The following is a 20,816-nucleotide window of genomic DNA, read 5'->3' on the forward strand; positions in this document are numbered from 1 at the left end:
CAGGAAAGGAGGAACCCAAAGCCCCAAAGAAGGGGGGAACTGAAATCCCAGAGGACCCAGCTGAGATGGAGAACTTGATCCTGAGGTTTCAGATTTATGATTCATCGCAGCAGAATGTTGCACAGGTTTTCTCCTGCTGGGACAGGGTTCAGGGTACCGTGCAGTTACCTGTGATCCAAAAGGGAAAGTCTCCAGCTGAAAACAAAGGTCAGAAGACCAATAAGCCTCAGGAGAAGGTGGAGAAGAAGCCTGAACAAAAAAGTGGAGACCAAAGAAGTCTTCAGTCATCTCAGCTGGGGACGCGAAGCGAAGCTGCCGAAGGAGCAGTCGGAGACGAGCACATTGGGGTGCCGTGCCTGGACATTGAGGTCTCAGATCCAAAGGCCATGATTGGGCAGATCCTGAGGGATGGGAAGCTGCCAAAGGAAGACCAGGTAAAACCCTGCAAAGCTCAGATCTTGAGCTTGCTGTGGTCTTGGGCCCTGGAGCATTGTATTCCCCCAGGTGATAATGGCACAGAGCCACGTCCAGGTCCCTGATGGTATTCCACAAAGACTATCATGTGTGTGGATGGGGAGGTTGTCACCATCCCTCAGATGGGCAGGAAGTGGGAGTGCTCTGTGTACAAGTATCCCATCTGTTCAGAGTTTCCCATCCCGGAAATCATAAACCCTCCCAGGACATGGCCAATTGTTTTCTTCAGCTGAGTCACTCTCCCAGTCCTGCTTGTAGCTCTTGTGTCTGCTCTGGAGCCTGCTCACCCCACTGGGCATAACAAAGCACTCGTATTTCATGTAAATTAAAAACCCCATTGCCAAAACCTCAGTGCCTTCAAAGAAGGAGTTGTGAGGATGAAGGTGGCAGAAGTATAAACAGGATTTTCTCTTCTGTTTTAGCTGCTGAAACATCTGGGACTGCATCCTGATGGCCCCCCCCTTCCCCCTGCTGCTGTGCTCTCCATAGTCGAGTACCCGGAGGAGAGGCTGGGCTCTGCAGAGCGTGTGGAGCCCTTCAGCATTGTGGCACCAGAAGGTGCTGCTATAGAAGAGGATCTGGTGGGTGCTCCAGTGGTGCTGGCACTGAAGGTGCCACGGCAGGGACCAGGCTAGACGGGGACAGGCGGGACAGGTTGAATGGAAAGGGAGCATTGTGGAGAGGCAGTGAAGATGTGATGGGGTCCCATATCTGCAGGTCTCCTTTCTGTCAGGGATGGGACAAAAGAGACAGTTCTGCTGGAGACAGAGCAGTTCTGTAAGACAAGAGGGGGAAAAAGCACTTAAAACCATGAACTTCCTTTGAGGAGAGGGTCCTGAGTGAGTAGGGGTGTCCTAGGCAAAACAAACACCAATAAGGGAGACCAAGTCCATGGGCAGGTGGACTTATTTATTTTTTTCTCTTCCATTGGTGAACAAACCCCCCTTTTGCTTTCCAGGATGGGGATGTCTCAAGGCTCACTTCTGTCTCCCTCTTCTCTCTCCCCTTAGCCCAAGGCCCCAGATGTGAAGGGCAGTTCTTCCAAGGGCCATCCAAAGACAGGTAAAGCAACCAGCAGAGACAGCTCTGCAAAGGAGAAGCATATCTCCACACAGAGAGCAGAAAGTCCCCGGGATTCCTCTGCAACAGGATCCAAAAGTACAGTGGGAAGTGCCTCAGTCCCCACAGAATTCCTCAGGTGAGCTGCACGGGAGGAGGCGATGCCTCTGCTTCTTGGTCCTCTTGCCAAACAAGGTGCATCGTCCCCAGCTCCACAGTGACCCCGTGCCAGTGCTGGGGGATGGCGAGTGCACCCTCCTTGTTCTGTTGGCTCCTCGGCAATGTCTGAAGCCTCCTCTTAAATTGCCAGGCTGAAACGGTACCGGTGGATAGTGCCTGCCCACGGTGAGGTGGAACTGAAGGTCAACTTCTCCGCCAAAAAGCCAGGGAGGTTTGAGCAGACACTGAGGTTTGAGCTCGTGCAGTCAAAGCGCCTGTACGAGCTGCCCTGCTGTGGCACCGGCCTGTACCCCAGCATCTGCCAGAACCCACGGTAAGGCTGGGCCCCGGCAGCCTCCCACAGCACAGCTGCCCCTGAACTCACAGCCAGGCTGCCCCTTGGGGCTTCTGGCCTGGGCAGGTGGTGCTGCCTGAGGCTGCCCAGCCCCTCTTCCTGTGCTGGGAGCTGGGAAGGCAGATGGTACCTCAGCCACCAGGAAGGGTTATGGCTTTCTGACTGCATTTCCTGCTTGGAGCATCTCATAGCTCCTCCTTCCCCACTTTCTCTGCCCAGGGTGGTGTTTCCACAGTGCAGGAAAACCATGAAGGAAGACGAAGTCATCTTCAAGGAATACGTTGAGAGCACAAAGCAATTCCACTTTGGACCGCTGCTGTGTGGGAAATCAAGAGAGTGGTATGTGCTCCCTGCCGGGCCTTGTACTTTTCTGGACATGCCTGGAGAGACATGCTGTCCTGGTGGCACAATCCCAACAGAGTCCTGGGTTTGAAGCACCAAAGACACGTGGGTTTGAAGACACATGGGTTTGAAGGACCACAGATGTGTGAACTTGAGCAGATAAGAGGCAAATGAGCCTTGGAGGAGCTGCTCTGCCTACCCAGTGGGTGCCTTGGTGGCTGCCTTGGTGGCCAGAGCCAAAGGTGACTTGGGGGGCAACTTTTGTGTCCCCCCCCACATGTCAGCTTCAACCCATAGGAAATGAACTTTATGGTGGTTTCTGAAGTGCTTTGAGCTCTGCAGGTAGCCTGATCTAGCAAATATTCTGTAGATGGTTTTGTAAACCTTTCATTAATCTCTAATTATTAATAAGATTTTATGGCTGACCTGCCAATAGGTGTCGAGGGGAACACACAGCAGGAATTACATTTTCCTGCAATGACATTGCGTGCTCACTGCTGGATAAAATCTGCATAAACACACTGTCATTGAAGCTATTGTGTACTAATACTTTTACTGTCACTTAAAAAAAAAAAATTTAACATTAAGTTCTTATTTCCATGGGAGCTCTGGAGGGCTAGGTCTCTTTTGACAGCCCAAGGAAATGAAACTGAAATACATACAATCTTTGACCAGGTTGATGGATGGTCTGGGATCTCTGTTTGTCTCTTTAACCCTTTCCCTCCAAAGTAATTTCCACGCCTTAAAGAAAGGTCGTTTGTTATCTTTTTGCATTTCTCTTAGGAATTGATGCTTTATGTTTCTTTCTCAGACTCTGAGCTAACCCATGAAATCCAAAGTACTTTCATGACTTTTATGAAAGAGATTAGCTGAACTCCTTTTCCAAAGGCCTTTCCTTATACCCTGCAGGGAAGGCATCCCAAGAAAGAGGGGGGAAAAACCCATGTGTCTGGTGTGCTGTTATTTTTCTAGGCACCCTTGAATTAACGTTGTGTTAAAAACTCTTGAAGTGGCCTGAGCATGATCAGGCTTCTGGGCTGGAGGCACCAAGTCCAGGGGAAGGCATCAGAGTAAGGCAGGGATGAGCACACGCCCATGCCCCTGACTGGGATCCATTTCCCTCACTTGTCTGTTAGAGCAGGGTCCCCAGGCACCATTTCCTCGGGGGCACACGGTGCTCTCCTCAGTGTGTGGCAAAGGCAACAGTCTCCTCTGCAGCCTTTTCCCCTTTTGTGGACAGGTACAAGACCCAGAACGGTCCCAGAAACACGGAGAAGCTAACCATCCTCAACATCTCCCCCATGGTCATAGAGGTCCAGTTCTCTTTTGAGAGAGATCGGAAAACAAGGACCTTCGTTGTGAACCCTCGCCGCATGACCTTGAAACCAAAGGAGAAGCAGGTAGGAGAAGGGCAGGTAGAGCAGGCACTGTAGAAGTGCCCAGGGGCTGCTCCTCCTGCTCACACTCAGAGCTCCTTTAATTTCTTCCTGTGGGGCCGTGTCCAGGAGCTGACCATTTGGGCATACCCCACTTCTCTTGGCTTCCTGGAAGACAAGCTCGTCTGCAGCATTGAGAAGAACCCAGAGCCAGTGGTCTTCAGCCTGTGCTGCTATGGGGTGCATGTGAAGCTGGAGATCAGCCCCCCAGAGCTCTCTTTTGACAAGCTGCTTCTGCACAGGTCAGTGATCCCACAAGCACTCCAAGACTTGTGACAAAGAGAAAACGTTTGACTCTGGTTTCTGGGGCATGGATGGAGCTGCTCCAAGTTGCATTCAGTGGCCAGGCTGGTGTGACCATCCAGCAGCTGATGCCAAGTGCCTTCCCTTCATCTCTCTGCAGGACTGACAGCAGGACCTTGGTCCTGAAAAACAACAGCCTGCTGCCCATGGCCTGGCAGCTCAATGGGCTGGATTACCTTGCTGAGAACTTCTCCTTGTCACAAGATAATGGCATCCTTGATCCCTCCTCAGAGTTGGAAGTGACAGTGCATTTCAAGGCTGAGCAGATTGGCATAATTGAGAAGATCCTTCGACTAGAGGTGAGAGGAACTGTGCTCTGCCTGGCAGAGCAGGGCACAGTGAGCAGCCGTGTGCTCCTAGGGACAGAGTCACGAAGAGCTGCACCTGCCAGACACGAGGGTGCTGTGATCCCAACTTCTGCCTCTGCACAGCATTTGTATGAACATGCAGTGCATCCACATCTCCCAGATAAGCAGACACTGCATCCTGAGCCTGTAGCACAACCACCCTGTCCCTGTGAATGGCTGAAGGCTGTTGTCTGGTTGTACAGACTGTAGCATGATCTCTACGTTCCTCCTGGGCTTTGTCTGAAGCCCTTGCATAGTGCAACAAACTCTCCCCCTGGGATTTTGTTCCCCATGGTTTAGGGGCTGCATTTCAGACAGGGTGCTAGATGATTGGAGAGGGTTATCAATGCCACCTGCTCTGAGACACCTCACACTTTTTGTGGTTGTTCTTACACCCCTGTGCCTCTCAAGGAGGCTTTAGCAGCAGCATTCCCTGCTGCAGGAGTGCAGAGTTGGGCTGATAGGGTTTTTTACTGCAGCAGAATCTCACTGGGGCAGCCCCTGAGAGGAACAGCTTAGCAAAGCTTGGGAGCCCACCAATGCTTGTGAAGCCAGGGAGGACATAGGGGAAGCAGCCAGCAGAGACAAGGACTTTTCAAAAGAATAATCTGAACAGTGTTTGTTTCTTGCTGCCTCAGGTTTCAGATATAGAAAATGTCCTGGGAGTTGTCCACACTGAAAACATCGAAATCTCTGCAGAGGTCTATGAAGTTTCTCTGACCATTGACTTCATACCTGAAGGTCAGTGGATGCCTCCCAAACAAAGCAGTCCAGGTGCACTGCATTACCTTGGGAGGTGGGCAGCCAAAGCACTGGGATAGGATGGGATGGGATGGGATGGGATGGGATGGGATGGGATGGGATGGGATGGGATGGGATGGGATGGGATGGGATGGGATGGGATGGAATACAAGGATGGCATGGATACATAAAGCATGTACCCTGCAACCTGCATGAAATAAAGCATTGTCAGGGCTCTGACAGCCTTAAGTCTCTCCCCTCTGAACTTTGAAGTGTGCAGCTTCATGTGCAGATTGGATTTTGGGGCTTTGAAACAACAGTGACATGAACAGGCAGTTGGCAATGCCCACGGGCGTGGCACAGCAAATAAAGTAATTGGGTTTGTGCTTGGGAGCGAGGAAATGAAAGGCAAGCTCTTTAGCTACTAAGCCTGCAGATATTTTAAGTGTGAAGAGAAAGGGCAGCTGGAAAACACTTTCAGGAACAGAAACTTGCTGGAAGGGGGTTTGCACCAAGACCTCCATGTAGCTTGTGGCCTGTTGTATTCTGCAGCAGCTCACAAATACCGTGTTTGACCTCACTCTGTGGGTTTTCTGCAGGTCCAGAAGGAAACTTGGAATTTGGAACCATTAATGTCATGGATAACGTGAAGAAAATCCTATGTCTAAAGAACAAAGGAGTATACAACATTGAGTACAGGTGAGTCCTGCTGCCTGGTAGTGAGCATTTCCTTGGGTTCCCAGGCCTGCGTGCTCTGTCAATGGCTCGAACCATTTCCATGCTGGCTACCTCATGGTAAATACAAAACCTGGACTCTCTAATCTCCATTATTCTACCAGAGAATCCAGCCACAAACCAGCAGTTCTTCACAGCTCAGCAGGAACCCAAAGGAGAGCCCCAGAAATTTCAGCCACTGGAATGCTGAGATTCATTGCCTTTCTTTGATGGTCACCTCCTTTCCCTTTCTGAGACTCTGTAAGGAAGGGAATGAAAAATGTTGGTGTCAAGGTTTCTTGCAGTAACCTCATGATTGTCTGCACTCTCTGTCAAGATCCAAGATTCCCTGAGCAGAGCTGGACTCTCCCTTTTTTTTTCCTGGTCCTACGCAAAGTCCTGGCTGTGCTGGTGGCACCTGTACTTTTAACTGAGAGATCTCCATTCCTTCCCTTTCTCCCCAGGTTCATGCTGAAGGGTGCAGGTCCCAGGATGCGAGACGCGGCATCCCACTTCACTGTTGCGCCTCAGTCGGGCGTGCTGATTGCCTCCCAGCCTGCTGTGAATGTTGAGATGCTCTTCCACCCCACCAGTGAAATGCTCCTCAAGAACAGACCCATCCTGTACTGCCAGGTGAGCTGCCTGGGCCAGGCTGTGTTATCACACGGTGCTTTGGGAGTGTAACAGGATAGATGTCTAATGGAAGGAGGCCTTTAACTGGAGAATCCTCTCTCCTACATGCACAAAGTCTTTCAACACCATTTGGGAGGCTTCCTAAGTGGAGCTGAGAATGTGACTCTGGAGGAGGTGCTTAAACAGGGAGGGGTAAACTGGAGGCTGGGGAGGGAGCCTGGGGACTGGGGTAGAGGCTGGCCTCTTTGCATTGTTTACCTGCCCTTCCTGTGGACACAGGTGACAGATGCCAGATTAGGTCGAGGAGGCCCGGTTGTGGCTGACATCCCACTGAAGGTGTCGGCCAAAGCCGTGTACAGCAAGTACAGCATTGAGCCTGCCTCACCCATCAACTTTGGAGCCATGATCAAGGGCACCAAGAAGAGCCAGATTGTGGTGCTGGAGAACAAAGGCATGCTCCACTTCAAATTCTGCATCCGCCAACCACCCGAGGATGCATCTGCATCAGAAAGGAAAAGGTACGAGCAGCCCTGACCACCCTTCCTGTCTGAGGAGGCACCACCCCACGGCTGGGATGTGGCAGGCAGCCAGGGGACCTGGGCTGTTGTGCATTTGCATGCCTGGCTTGAGGAGAGGCAGCAAAAAAAGGCCTGGGTATCCACATGTGTCGTATGAAGCTGGTGATAGAGCTGCTGAGTCCAGCAGGTGCTCTCAATGGGTGCTGCTGGCTGCTCTCTGGGAGCCAGCAGGAGCACGAGGCTTTCCTCTGTGAGCAGGAAGGCCAGCTTTGGCCTCAGAGAAAGGCAGGGGAGCTCAGATGACAGATACCTCTGCTTTCTCCTCTCAGCTCAAAGGAAGGGGAATCTGCTCCATTGGCTGCTAGGCTCTCAACAGCAAGGAAATCAAGCTCCTTCACACAGGTGGGTGACTCCTGCTGCCCAGCAGTGCTGCTGCAGGGGATGTGACAAGATGCTGCTGTGCCCAGGCTGGGGCTCACTGCAACACCAGTATCTGCTCAGTCCCACTGACAGTCCTGTAGTCTGGCTCTGACCTGGAGTTGTGGGGTCAACAGAGGGGAGCAGGTCCTGTGTTTGGTAGCTGCAAGCCAGCATAGGTCTGTGAACACCTCAGAAGCAAAAACATCCTCCACTGAATTCCCAGTCCACAGAGCTCAGACAACATTGCTTTTTCTTCTTTGCAGTCCCCTACCTCTCTCCCATCATTTCTCAGAGGTATTTCTGCTCTCCTCTGTTACCTCTGGAGATTGAAGGAGCACAGCTACCACCTTAATTCTTTACACTTAAATTCCTTTCTCTCTGCCCCCTGGGACAGATTTGTAGCTCTTCTTGGCTTGTTGCTCCCAGCCTGGGGCTGCCATTGGGCCATGAAGTCATCCTTCCCTGCCCTGGGACTGGCTGCTTGGGCCCAGCTGGAGGCCAAGGCAGAACATACTCTTTGGTGGGGTGCTCAAGGCACAGCTATCAGCCATCAACCTCTCCTGGAACTTTTTCTGCAGAGTCACCTCAATCTTGGCATGTTCACGGTGTCCCCCTGCTCCGGCTCCATCGGTCCGTGGGGCCAGCAGAAGATCACAGTGGACTGCTTCGCAGGGCAGGAGGGGAAATGTGAGGAGCAGCTCTACATTGACATCCCGGGCAGAGACCCCAAGGAGAATCCCCTGGGCATTCCCTTCACCCTGATTGCCGAGTCCTGCCTCCCAGGTACCTGCTGGCCACAGTGCCCTTGGTCACACCTGCTGCTGAGCAGCACCTCAGTGCCACAGTGCCGGATTATTCCAACCAGCTCCCGGCACCGAGGGCACGGGTGGGCTGCCCCCAGAAAGCTGCCCAATCCGGGCTGCAGCTGCAGGGCACGGCCGCTCTGCGGCTGCTGTGGACTGCAGACTGTGCCAGGGTAGGGACAAGGATCAGGGAGAGGCCCTCTGTATGGTTCCCAAAGAAGTTGACTCCCGGAGGTTCAGTGACAGAAAGGGCAAACTCAAATGCGTACATCAGATGATAAGGGGGAGGAGGTCTCAGGGGAGGATACAATCTTAGACCAATAGGGAGAAATTTGGGTTGGAGCACAAGGTGGGGAATACAGTGTTTAAACCAATAAAGGGCTGCAGGGGAGGAGAATAATTTAAACAAATCAGTGGGGTTTCAAAGGATGCAAGATTGATAGGGAAGTGTCTAGAGAAAGAGGCAGGCTTGGGGAGGGATAGACATTCAATAGGAGGAGGAAGAGGGAACAGAGGGGCAGATCTTTGGAGAGATGGGCAGCCAGGGCAAACCCAATAACACAGGGCAGAAAGGAACAATCCATCAAGAATAAAATATGCTATGACAGTACAAATTAAGAAAGATCACAAAACTGACTGCTAGAAATGCATTACAATTAAAAAACACAATGCTACACCTCAACTTGCTGCTTGGATAGAGAGGCATGCTAGCCCTGGTGTCCCAGCTTAAAATCCTCAGAGGTTCCAGCCCTCTTCAAGTCCACCAGTGGACTCATCCCTCCCAGGCTGAGAGGGATACATGGAAGGATAAAAGGAAAGCAATGCCCTCTAAGACTGAGGTGGACTGAGCTCCATCCTCACAGCCAGTTCCCCCAGCCAAGGCTGGGTTTAGCAGTCACCCGGGCAGAAAGGGCTTATCAAGCCTTCTGAGAGGCCAGCAGGGTCCAGATAAACTCATCAGGGAGGCTTCTCCATGCTCATGCCTCTGGTGTGTCCCCAGGACTTGCTGAGGATGTGCTGTTAATCTTCGAGGAGTACCCGATCTGCAGCAGCACCAACCTCGACCGCAAGATGCAGTCGGTGAAAGGCACGGGCCTGTTCGTCAGAGATGAGAACAGGTTCATCTTCAACAAGGTTCTGGTTGGCCAAGAGGCAGAAGCTCATTTCAGTATCTACAGTGCAAGCAGCCTGCCGTGTGATGTGGTCCTCTCTATCAAACCCCTGCCTGGAGAGGTAAGAGCAGGAGGCCAAGGTGGTGGTTGCCCTCTAAGGGCCGGGTGAGAGCCTCTTTTGTTCTCCAGGTGCATTGCTTCCTGTGGCCCAGACTAGTCTTGATCAGTGCAGGTCAAACTGCAGGGGAGAGCAGCAGAGCCAGGGAACAGTTGTGTGGAATTCTGCATGTCTCGGGCAAGGTTTTGGCTCACACCTCTGGGTCTTCAGAGGGAGAAGTGAATCCTTCTGAACCTCTCCTGGAAGCACACGCAGAGAGGGGCTCTTATGAGCTGACATGCCAGGGCTCAAAGCAGAGCATTTCCTCAGCTCCCTGGCTTTTCCTTCTCTTTGAAGGCCAGTTCTGGGTTAGTTGCAGGATCTTCCATGCAGTGCCCATCTCCCATATAGGCTGGGGAAGCTTCCTGCACTCCAAACACACAATGCTTTAGCACAAGGTCAGCATTCCCTGGGAGGACGGGAGCCTGCCCAGGGAAGGAGGAAGGAAGACACAATGTCTGGGGCTGTTCTCAGTAATGCATTTATGTATAAAACTGTGTCATCTTGAAAGGTGTTTTCTCCTAACACTGCTCTCTGGATTCCCCCAAGGAACAAATCCCTATCAACAACGTTTTCAAGTTGGATCCAGTCAAGATGTCCATTCCTGGCTCATCCTATGCTGTTGCTACAGTGACCTTCACCCCGCCAGATGATCAGAACTACAACTGCACCTTCAAGGCTTCCCTTGTCATCCCCAAAGGGTAACTGACCCTGTGAAATATTCGGGAGGCCTCACTGATAGCTGCCTCTCCCCTGGAAAGCCACAGACCTCTTGTTAGCTCTAATGCTTTCCGTAGCCTCAGGCAGAGTACTTGGCTTGAGATGATCTGGGAGGCAGTAACTCTTAGATAGAGCAGAAAAATGAGGCTGATGGTTTAGCCTGTAGGAGGAACTAAGAAGACAGGCAAATATTAGGTAGCCAACTGGAAGTTACTGAGATGTGCTGCAGCTGAGCTGGGGGTTCCAAGGACAAAGTTTCTGTACCAGCAAGTCAACAGTCACAGTTTCCTTTTGTTTCTGTAAAATTAGGTGATCCTCTGTGATTCCCTGGCATTCATTAAGCTGTTTTATGTGAGTGATTGGAGCTGGTATGAAAGAGGAGTCTGGTTCCTCTGCTCTGGGACCTGTGTACTGGGGCTTTGGCTGCTCTTCCTCAACCCTTTAGTGGCTGAATTGGAACAAGAGAAGTCTAATTGCTAATAAGCAATTGCTTTTTTACTGTTCGTGGAAATGATCTTTACTGATGGTGATGATGATGTGTTTTTGCCTTCTTGCTTTTGTACTGCCTTCATGCTGTGCTTTTGCTTGTTGCATAAGTTCATCTCAGTGCAGCCAGGGGATTTGCCATATCTCATCTGGTGCCTCATTATTTATCTGCTGTACTGCATGATTCAATTAAATGAAATTATTTTTAACTGTTATTGTGGAAGGCTCTGGCTCTTTGGAGCAGATTCCTCTTGTGAATGGCCCTGAATGGATTGGGAAGAGGCTGGTGGGGGGCCGTGTTGTGGGGTACAGGAGCACCAGGCAGGGAAAACGCTGTGGCCGTTGCTGCTTTGCCTGCCTAGTGAGAAATGCGTTAGTGCCAGCTGAAATTGTTTCTGTGCCTCTCGTGCAGCCCTGTGAAAATTAAACCCCAAACCGTGACCTTCACCATCAGTGGGCAGGCGCACGAGGCGCAGCTGACGGTCGTGTGCCCCAGCGCTCGCAGCAAGAGGGGAGCGGCCGTGCTGCGCTTCAAGAGGCGCCGCGTGGGGACATCCCAGAAGCTGCCCCTGGTCGTCCGCAACGATGGCATCATACCTCTCAAGGTGGGGAGGACCTGCTCAAGGAATGGTCTGGTGTGGGAACGAGCGCTTGTGGCACAGGGGAAGGGTCCCAGAAAACACGGCAGACCTGGGAAGAGGTGTCAGAAATTCTTTTGAAGCAAGTGACTGACATCTGTTCTCCAAGAAGGGAATTCTTGGAAATTTTCCATCCAGTCTTTCTTCTTTAAGTTGAACACAAGAAAGGTGGTGGAGTATTTTCCCCCCGTCTCTCAGGTCACCTTTTGTTCTCATGGACATGTGTGGTTTTCCAGTTCCATTACATTGTATTTGATCCCAGTTTGCTACATTTGAAGTAGGCTTAGATGTGGTTTAATTACATTCTGCTCATTACTTTCTGTCCTGTTTGTTTATGTTCTACCCAGATGCCTCTGAACGCCCTTTTTTCTTGTCTGGTTTGACTTCACTTTTGTGCTAAGTGCTGTTAGTAGTGGGAGAGGTGCTGGGCTGCCATGTGGGACCAGCAGCACTGTGGTGTCAGTCCCTGTGCCACCCTGTACTCACACCAGCATCATTGTGCTCTGGTTTCCCTTTTCTCAGTTTATGTTATGCCTGGAGCACGAGTACGGAGCGTTCTTCTTGAAGGGCAGGGCCTCCACACTCGAGATATTCCGCACTGAAGATGAGGACTCCATCATAAATGGTAAATTCATTACCCATGAAATGTGATCATGCAAAGAGGGAAAACTCAGACTGCTCTTGGCTTCTCCAAGCAGCAGCCAGATGTTAGGCACAGTTTTGTTCCTTGGGCTCTCTGTCCCCCAAGCTTTTCTTGGGGCCTTTTTGCAGGGTTTCCTCCTAGCAAGTTGTAGGAAGTTCTTCTGTTCTAGACGTGAGGCGTTGAGTTGTGGGGGACTGTCACTACCACAGTGGACCCTCTGAGGTATTTGCTGCATGTAGGAAGGTACCAACCAGAACAGACACAGCCCTTGAGCACACAGCCAGCAGAAGCCAAAAGCACTCTTTGGCTCAGCTTTGCATATGGCTGGAGCTGGCTGGAAGCAGATGGAATGAGGGCTGGGCATCAGCCTGAGGTTAAGCTGCTTAAGTGGTGATGTGTCTGGAGGTGGCATAGGCACAAGGTGTCTTGTGAACATAGGAAGAAGGTGTGGAACTACTGGGGGTAGAACCTGTGCTTAGAAGGCAGCTGGCTTCAACCTCTTATTCCTCATATCTCCCATGGAAATATTTCCTCTGTACAGCTGTATCACTTTACTCTGATTTCCATTGCTGTGCAGGGAGCAAGCCCACAAAGCCTTTCTTCCGTCTGCGTCACGGGGAATCAGCAGAGTTTGATGTCATTTTCAAACCCACCCTGGCTCAACGTCTGGAAGGGGAGATTCGTCTGTTGTTGGCGGACGCCTGCTCTAACAAGATCCTAGTAGAGCTGGTGGGTGAAGGCCACAGAGACAGATTCTACTTCAGAGGACTAAAGGAAGACACAGAGGAAAGGGATGCTAAGAGCAGCCTGAATAAAGATATCATTGATGGTAAGAGAGGAGAGGCTGCCAAGGTGGAGCAAGGAGGAGGACAATGTCTGATCATGTGTGTCCTCCCTCTAGCCAGGCCTGGGCTGTCACCCACGGGACTTGGTGACCTGTGGGCGTGGCAGCCATGCACGCAGAGCAGTGTGTGCTGTGCTGCACATTGCTGGCTTAAGGATGTGTCAGGGTGTTTCCCTGGAAGTGTGGGATGGGGAACTCCCTCCAGAGGGAGGAAGGCTTGGAGCAAGGAAGCACTGAACGTGCAGGTGTCTGTGCACGTGAGGGGGTGTGTGGAGCTCCCTGCATGCTGAGATCCCTTGCTCTCCTCCTTTACAGCTATCAGAGTGAATCACATGGACTTTGGGCACTGTCCTGTCGGGAAGTGCTGCCACAGGACCTTCTCCATCAGGAACCGCACCCAGCACCAGTTCCTGCGCTTTGAATGGGAGGCAGACGGCCCATTCCACATCTCCCCCAAGGTGAGCGTGGACTGCTCTGCCTTTCCCCACTGCTCAGGCCCTGCCCTGGTGTTCCCAGGAGCAGGCAGGGCAGGGAGTCCTCACATGCCACTGATAGCCTGTCCCAGTGCCATGTAGGAGATGCAGTCCCTGGCTTGGCTGGGCCAAGGCTGCCAGCCTTGCAGCAAAGGCTTCATGTTATGGCAGGTGGCACCTTCTGTTCACACTTTTGTCTATCAAACTTTGCATAAATCTGCTCTGAGGTGCAGATTCCTGGCACAGCTGCTCACCACATCAGTTCCTTTTGCTGGCAGTCCTGCCCTTGGCAGTGCTTCCAGTTTGGTCTTGACTCCCTGATTCCCCCTAGGTGGGACACCTCCGTCCTCGCCGTTCCAAGAAGTTCAGAGTGTCCTTCAAATCAAATGTCCCAGTCACCTACAGGAGGCACCTTGTGAAATGTAAGGTGACCAAGATCGAGTTTCAGCTGCCACCAAGGAAGGTTCCGGACTGGGATGACCGAAACTGCATTGTCACGTGGAAGAGTACCCCCACGAAAGACCCAGGAGACAAATTCTATAAAATGCAGAAGGTAAGAAGCAAAATGGCAAAAAAAGCCAACCCAGCTTTTACAAAAAGAACCACCATAACACCATCACTGCTGGCTGTGCAGCTCCTGCTTCCTCTGACGTCAGACAGCTGTGAGGTTCACCAGCAGTGCAGTCCAGGGGAGAGGTGGATGCACAGTGACTGGATGCACTCACACAAGAGGGGAAGCCTTTGGACAAGAGACCTTTAGCCACACAAACTATCAGTCTGTGCCACAAGCACAAGTGTTGCAGCCCATGTTGAATGGGGGACAATGTTTTATGATTTTATCCCATTTTATGGTGTTAGAAATGTCTTCATCTCATTTGGTGCCTTTTCACCAACAAGGAGTTAAGTCTGCTGCACTCTGTATCTTCTTTTGAAGCAGAGAGAAATCCATTTCTCCTGCATATGCTGGTGAAGTCCAAGTTTTGTCTGCATGGATACCAGAGAATTTGGTTGTAGTCTCTGTATTGTGTGGGATATCTCATCATGGAGTAGCTCAGGCACTGTGTGACAGTATGGAGGAGTCCAGAGAAGGATCATCTCCAGAGACTCCAGGTTTTATTTTCATTATTGCCACGCAAACTCATCTTGGGTGAAGGTTCATTCTGAGTTTCTGGACCATTTTAAGGCTTCTAAACCATCCTCTTTTCTATCAGAACATCTGCAGTTGGAGACTTTCCTAGTGAGATCTCTCACATCCCAAAATGCCCATCCCCAGCTCCCAGCAGTGTGGCTGTTGCTCCACACAAGAAATCTGGAAAGCACTTTCTCCTAAGATAAGGAAAAGGTGCTTTCTAGAACTCTTCAGTCTTGGGGTTCTTCATTTACAGAGCTCCAGCAGGAGAACTTAACCCTAATTTTGAGACCTGCTGGATTTTTAGGGGACAGGAAAAGAGTCAGTCCCTCTACAAGGTTGAAGTACAGGGACTGGAACACAGCTATAGTCTCCGTGGGGATATTAACAGCTGTGGTAGTGACTGCTTGGATCAGTGGGTAGAAACAACTACTGTAGCAGAGCAGTCCCAATTTTGTCATCTTTCCAGGGAAGTAAAAGTGAATGGTCCTTTCTGGTCCCACTATGAGGCTGACCCTGGAGGCCAGAAGATTCCCTTCCAGGCCTGACCTTCTGGGCTCTGCTCAGTGACTCCTCCCTCCTGTGTTTGCAGATGGTTGAGCCAGTCCCAGAAACGGATCACATTGAGGTGGAGGGTAGCAGCCAGGAGGCCGAGGTGTGCTTCAGTGCTTCTGTGGCCTACACCCAGCTGAAGACGAACACCATCGTGGTTCAGTTCAAGGACACCTTGCCCTTCCAGACAAGGACAGCCACGTGAGTGCTGGAGGCCAGGCACAGCTCCTCCTGGGAGCAGGAGCTGCCTTTGCCCAGGGCTGGCCCAGTGCCTGCTTGCCAGAACTCTGCCCCAGCCCCAACCAGCACAGGTCCCTTTTTGTGCACACAAGGCCAAGCAGGAGATGGTGTCAGGAGAGCCTCAGTGCTGCCAGACCTTTCTGCTGAGAGCAGCCGTGGGTTTGCTCTCACTGCATGTCACCTGTCCTCATCTGCTCAGGAATAAGTTTGCAGTCAAACCAAGACCTAAAGTCCAGAGGAAGCCCCTTAGCTTCCATGTCCTGGGCACCATGTTGGCCCTTTCCTCTTAAAGATCCAGACTTGGAAATACTGTTTAGGGCCACCCAGGACAGCAGTCTGAGCAGCAGGGTTGCCTGGGGAAGAAGGTGCTCCTCAGCAGAAAGTGATACCAGGAGTTCCTCAGACAATGTTACTGTACTAATTGCTTTATATTTATTGGACATTTTTTTTTATTCCTCCTTCTTGCTTTTCAGTTTCAGAATTCACAACACAGGGAAGGTACCTCTGGAATACTACTGGGAGGAACCTACAGCTAGTAAACCAGTGAAGAAGGGATACTCAGTCGCTCTGATGCGTAAGGGCATTTCACCCCAAAACATGAATTGCTTTTTCATCCTTGTCCACACGTCCACTTTCATCAGCATCTTCCCAGCCGCAGCTGGAGAGTTTTCTCCTTGTCCCTCTCTGCCTTTCAGCCTTTTCTCTTCTTGCTCTGCCCCTTCTGCTCTGCAAAGGAGCTGAGCCAGGCTCTGGGGAGAGCCACATGCTGAGTCAGGACTGAGAAGGGGGACATCAGGTCATCTCTTTGAGAAGTCTGAGACTGGGGAAAGCAGTGGTGTAACGAGTGACCTGCCCCTGGAGCCACTATCTGTGTGCAGTTCCTCACTCCAGGGCAAATGCAAAGTCACTGTCTAAAAGCAACTCTCCTGCTTTGGCACAGGAATGTGTGCTGCAGGCAGAGACCCTGCTCCCAGACACTATTTTCTGCTAGAATAAAGGACTCGGCCAGAGATGCTCCAAGTGCATCCCAGCTCTCTTCCACCTACGTGCAGCAGGAGGCGGAGTTGCTGGGAACACAGGTCTTTGAAAGCTGTTCTCTTATTCCCTTGCAGGTCGGTTCCTCTCCTCTAAAATTGTAAAGCATCGCAGAAAGCTGCTGCGTCGTTACTGGCGGCGGCTGGCCCGTCCTCCTAAAGTGCGGCGGCGGCGGCTGCGGCAGCTGCGGTGGCCTCTCACAAATGAGGACTTTGCCCAGTGGTGGTGCCAGCTTGTTCGGTTGGATCCCGACCTATTGCTGGGTCCTGGGGAGGAGCAGGATTCCAAGCAGAAGCAGGATTCCAAGCAGCAGCAGCAGCAGGATTCCAAGCAGCAGCAGCAGCAGGATTCCAAGCAGCAGCAGCAGGATTCCAAGCAGCAGCAGCAGGATTCCAAGCAGCAGCAGCAGCAGCAGGATTCCAAGCAGCAGCAGCAGGATTCCAAGCAGCAGCAGCAGGATTCCAAGCAGCAGCAGCAGCAGGATTCCAAGCAGCAGCAGGGTTCCAAGCAGCAGCAGCAGCAGGGTTCCAAGCAGCAGCAGCAGCAGGATTCCAAGCAGCAGCAGCAGCAGGATTCCAAGCAGCAGCAGCAGCAGGGTTCCAAGCAGCCCCAGCAGGGTTCCAAGCAGCAGCAGCAGGATTCCAAGCAGCAGCAGCAAGGTTCCAAGCAGCAGCAGCAAGATTCCAAGCAGCAGCAGCAGGATTCCAAGCAGCAGCAGCAGCAAGGTTCCAAGCAGCCCCAGCAGGGTTCCAAGCAGCAGCAGCAGGATTCCAAGCAGCAGCAGCAGGGTTCCAAGCAGCAGCAGCAGGGTTCCAAGCAGCAGCAGCAGGATTCCAAGCAGCAGCAGCAGGATTCCAAGCAGCAGCAGCAGGATTCCAAGCAGCAGCAACCTTCTAAGCAGCAGCAGCTTTCTGAGAAGGAGCAGCTGGATTCCAAGCAGAAGAAGAGTTCCAAGAAGCAGAGCCGCTCCAAGGAACAGCAGCAGCCTGAGGAGCAGCAGCCTGAGCAGCAGCAGCCTGAGCAGCAGCAGCCCGAGGAGCAGCAGCCCGAGGAGCAGCAGCCCGAGCAGCCAGCCCCTTCCAAGAAAAAGAAAAAGACAAAGCATGTCTCTCTGCAGCATAGCAGTTCCTCCATGGAAATCTTCCCAGATCTGACCGATGAAACACCAGCAGCACTGTTCTCCATCGACCCCTACCGCGGCACCCTCGCTCCTGGCCAGATGCAGACCTTCCACGTGCGCTTCTCCCCGAAGGCTGTGGGCAGGTTTAAGACCATCATGGTGTGCAGGTGGGAAACGTCTCCACCAACTCACGCTACCGATGGGTGTCACTGAATCACAGGGTGGGACAGAGTGGAAGGGACCACAGTAGGTCATCTGGTCCCACTTCCCTGCTCAGGTGGGGTCGTCGCTGAGCACAGGGTTGTGTCCAGAGGGCTCTGGAATAATTCCAGTGAGGGACACTCCACACTCTCTCTGGGCAAGCTGTCACCTACACAGGAAAGAAGTTCTTCCTTAAGTTCAGATGGAATTTCCTGTTCAGGTTCTGCCATTGCCTCTTGTCCTATTGCTGGGCAGCACCAAGCACAGCCTGGTTCATCCCCCCTAACACCCTCCCTTCAGTTCCTCTGACTGGGATGGGGAGGTGGACATGGAGTCAGGCAGCCCCAGAGAGGCAGCAGAAACACCCACAGGAGCACAGAAAGATCTGTGGAAGGCCAGATCATCTGGCCTTGGAAGGGAGGCACTGGGAAAAGACACCATATGAAACATCACACTCCCGGAAGGTTGCAAAATGTGGAATGAGAGATCTGGGCACCAGCCAGTCCCTAGCTCTGGTTCCTTTGGGGACAAGCAAGGCCTGCTTCTCTACATGGAACCCTGTGTGCTGTAGGTGGTTCCCAGGCACTGAACAGGTCATTGTCCTGCCCTTGCAGCTCTGTACAGTGAGTGCAGTTATTTAATGTGCTGCTCACTGCTTGCACAGAGAGAGGATGCAACACTGTGTGCTTTGCAAGGAGGCAGAAAAGCAGGTGGCTGGAAATGTTCCTCTGGCTAACACCAGTCCCCTTCTTCGTAGGATTCCTAAGCTGAGGCCAAGTCAGAAGAAGGTGCGGCTGATTTTGAGAGGCAGGGCCCGGGACAAGAAGAAGATGAGGTTTGGTAAACCCAAACGCTCGGCGTTACGGCAGGCCGAGGAGAGCCCGAAGCCCAAGAAGAGGGTGCACTGGAAACTGCCCCCTGAGTGAGAGCGTTTGTGTCAGCTGGAGCCTCCACAGGAGCCAGCAGCACCGTGCCTTCTGCTGCTGGTGGTCTCCCACCCTTCACCAGAGACCTCCGCAGCTACCCTTCCAGTGAACACCTCTAGCTTATCTTTTAGTTACCTAAGTTAATTCACTAACTGTTGTTTAATTGTTGATTAAACAACTGGCAATAAACCGTTAGTTGTCAGCTTGTCTTGGTTGGAAAGACAGGTGTCTGCAGGACCTCTCTGGAACGGAGAATGTGACCCCCTTCCCTCCAAATTATTGTAACTGAAATTAAGGAGCTTTCAGGCAAAGATATGGGAAAACGAGTAGCAGTTCTTCACTAGCATGTAAGGCAAACAAAAACAACACTGGCAGCAACAACAAACAGAACCAGATACCCAACCACAGCCTTCCCTCAGCTGCAGGCACTTCCCCTTTGCTGTAGTTCTGGTCACAGCTGGGCAGGGAAGGGAGGCAGCTAATGAATAAAGCTGAAGAAATTTTAATTAAGCTACACCAAGGAATAGGCTGGAGAGCTCAAGCACTGTGTGATCAATTCAGAAGAACTTATTGCTGTGAGGGAGTCTATAAAGGAATCAAACAGAGACTGAACAATGCTCAATTTGTTAAAAGGTAAATAAGAAAGTGATGAGAAAACACCCTGGTGAGGGAAGAGCCCTAGCCCTTAGACCCTTTCAAAATATGCAAATAAATTACACTGAGTTCCCCAGAATACAGAGGTGGAAATACCTTCTTGTAATAGTTGATCACCTCACCCACGGGGTAGAAGCCTTTCCTACCTCAACTGCAACTGCCTCCAAAGTGGCTAAGATGCTATTAGAACAAACCATTCCCAGATATGGGATAGTGAAAGAATAGATTCAGATAAGGGAACACACTTGAGAAATTTTACATTCTATATGTGTTGAATTAGACATAAATTGGAGATTTCATACCCTGTGGCACCCTCAAGGCTCTGGATGTGTGCAGAGAATGAATGCTATCCTTAAGAACCATATTACCAAATTAATGCTTGAAAGCAGATTAGCATTATTAGAGATCAGAACTGCTCCAAGAAAGGGCAGAGGAGTTTCTCCCAATGAAATGTTACTTGGGTTACCTTATCTGGGAAGGGAGGAGGGGTTGCCAATGGCTGAAACTAATGACTCAGCTCTCAGAAATTATTTGCAGGCAATTGTACTCTCTCTCATGGATCTTAGAAGAAAAGAGTTGTTACCCCAAACATCACCTCTAGACTTTCACATACACCAGGTAAAACCAGGAGATTGGGTTCTAATAAACTTGGAATGATGATGCCTTAACAGCAGCATGGGAAGGTCCCTTTCAGGTACTTTTAACAACTGAAACAATTACCAGGACTGCAGAAAAGCTCTTATGCCTCTCAAGTCAAAGGGCCAGTGGAAGCTCCTCCCCAAACTTGGACAGTGGTACAAGGAAGTGACCCTTAAAAGTTAATCTTCAAAAGATGATTTAATGGTGAACAGTCAAGGGCAACTGACCTCTGTATTTGCCACCTGAGAGCCTTTTGCTCCTCTGTGGGCTGCAACCCCTTGGGCGTTGAGCAGTGGGAATATAAGGCAAACCAGACTTTGACAAAAGAGGAATAGGAGATTATGTTCTAAGCCTGTGCAAATTGCTGGATGGAGTGTCATGGCTTCTATGCTTCACCTCTACCTCCCTGCAGTGTGCTGTTCTAGTGCACAGAGCTCAGGAAGCAGGTATGGATACCGAGGAAGGGAACCTTTGGTGCTACAGTCACCATCTGAGGTTTGCGTCATCCCAGCAAGCACGGATGGAACTGCTGATGGCAGACACTGCACACAAGCGTATCTACATCCTGCTTTGCTTGAGTTGGAAGAGTGTTGTGGTGTGCTGTAATGTCCCATTTTGGCCTTCCAGGTCACTTCCCCAGGTGTGCCTATACCTCTCTCCCTTCCCCCTTGCCCCCATGCTGAGTGAGTCCTGTCAATCAGGCTGAACATTCCAGCAAGGCGTCGTGTGGTTGGTCAAGTTCAAAGGATGCCCCTATGCCCAGAGGTCATTGGCCTGTCTGGGTGTCATCTTCCCCTGAGACCCTGCCCCTCTCACCTGGTTGGTGCTCACCTGTACCTCCCCTCCCCCTGTCCCTGAGCTTAAAAAGGTGATCAGACCATGCGGCCGACATTCTGTTGGAGCAGTTGCTCATGTTCAGACCTCTGTAACCATGGAATAAACC

General features: G+C 51.4%; 1 pseudogene; it reads left to right on the forward strand.

The window, feature by feature from the left end:
• Window positions 1-18,769, forward strand: part of LOC134424506 (hydrocephalus-inducing protein homolog) — a 74,852-nt pseudogene extending 56,083 nt beyond the window's left edge.
• The last annotated feature ends 2,047 nt before the right edge of the window (window positions 18,770-20,816 follow it).

Source organism: Melospiza melodia, chromosome 13, assembly GCF_035770615.1.
Source record: "Melospiza melodia melodia isolate bMelMel2 chromosome 13, bMelMel2.pri, whole genome shotgun sequence".
Classification (NCBI taxonomy): Eukaryota; Metazoa; Chordata; class Aves; order Passeriformes; family Passerellidae; genus Melospiza; species Melospiza melodia.